The sequence below is a fragment of the Mandrillus leucophaeus genome, unplaced genomic scaffold, assembly GCF_000951045.1.
Source record: "Mandrillus leucophaeus isolate KB7577 unplaced genomic scaffold, Mleu.le_1.0 Scaffold709, whole genome shotgun sequence".
Lineage (NCBI taxonomy): Eukaryota > Metazoa > Chordata > Mammalia > Primates > Cercopithecidae > Mandrillus > Mandrillus leucophaeus.
In genome coordinates this window covers 92,264-93,767 of record NW_012107686.1, presented here as the reverse complement: position 1 = coordinate 93,767, position 1,504 = coordinate 92,264, and the positions used below count along the sequence as shown (strand labels likewise).

At 32.7% G+C, this 1,504-nt stretch overlaps 1 protein-coding gene across 1 annotated transcript in view; it reads left to right on the top strand.

The window, feature by feature from the left end:
- Window positions 1-1,504, top strand: part of LOC105528199 (neurexin-1) — a gene marked incomplete at its 3' end in the record, with an annotated part of 881,468 nt that overhangs the window by 824,711 nt on the left and 55,253 nt on the right. The window lies entirely within an intron of this gene.

Here is a 1,504-nt window from a genome sequence, read left to right as displayed (position 1 = left end):
TTTTCCTTGACCTCCATTTAACATGGTCCCTGAAATACGTTTTTTTCACCCTTTTGAAACAATGTTCAAAATAGATTACAAATCTCCAGTACTTCAAAACAGAAACAAACAAAAACAACAACCAAACCAAACAAAAACAAGAAAACCTCACTTTCATTAATCATATCCTTCCCTCAGGAAAGACTCTGTAGGATCATCCTATGTCCACTTTGGACTTGGGAGAATATTGAGAGGGAGATCCCAAGCTATCAATTAGAGCACCCTCAGAGCCTGAATCATAGTATTTTCTCTGATTTAATGTCAACCAATGTAATCACCACTTAACTACCTATCATGTGCCATAGTTATCTCAGGCTATCCTCAAAGTGTTTTTAAGGTAGGCATTTGTTATTCCCATTTTACAGATGAGGAGGCTGAGGTTCCAATAGTTTAAATACAATATTTGGTCAGCAAGTGACAGAGCTGGGATTTCAGCCCCAGCCTGTTAAACTCCAAAGACTGGGGTTCATCAGGATCCATACCACATGGCTATGTGGGGATGTGCTTCTGATAAGTGGTAACCTCAGAAAATCTCAGGAGATTTTCAACTTGAAATCCCATTTATTTAAAGCAATCTTATTAAGAATCATTTCGTAAATTAATAATGCATTTTTTAAAGTGAATAGTTGACTTCTAGTATATCTGTTATGGAAGCCCGGCCTAGCTTTTTAATAGAATGCTTTTTTTTTAATTGGAGGGAAACCTGAACTACATTTTCAAGACAAATTAACATGTAAAATTGAAGTAAATGGCTGAGTGTTACTGCCATTTGAAAATATTTTATACTTTTATACCCCACTGAGATAACAATATTTTCAAGCCTATATTTACTTCAACTTTTCTGTTTTCCATTGTGATTTATGAGTCACTTAATATTTTATTATTGCTACTAATTTGAAAATGATTCTTGGCATTTTGTCAACAAGAGATGAAGCAAATATTTTTTTCTTTCAAAGTGGTCTATAAACAAGCACTATTTAAAGCTTTATGGCTGTCTTTAGTAAAATTGCAGTGGACATTTTCAGTTTGATTTACCGATAAAGCTTCATCAGAGATATTTGATATGTTATTCATGTAAAAATGGTAACTAATGAATCATTCCCTTATTACTAAATGACCTCAAGTAGGATAACCATCATGGTAGGTATGATCCTGGGGCAGACAACCAAAACAGTTAAATTTTGGTGAAAAAGGAGGCCAAATGCATACAGTAATTTTAGTACATTCTTACTCAGTTTGAAACATTTTTCACTCATGTCAAAAGTATTTTGCTAGCATGTTATGTGAAATTCTAATCATTATTAAGGTACACATTATAGTGATCTTTTTGTAACTTTTAAGCTATTATTATTTAGATTGATCTATTTTCCCTTTAAACATAAACTATTGACAGTGATATTATTATAAATTTGATGATGACCAATATCTTAGGGCTGTTTTATAGATAATTGTATCAGCTGGTAAG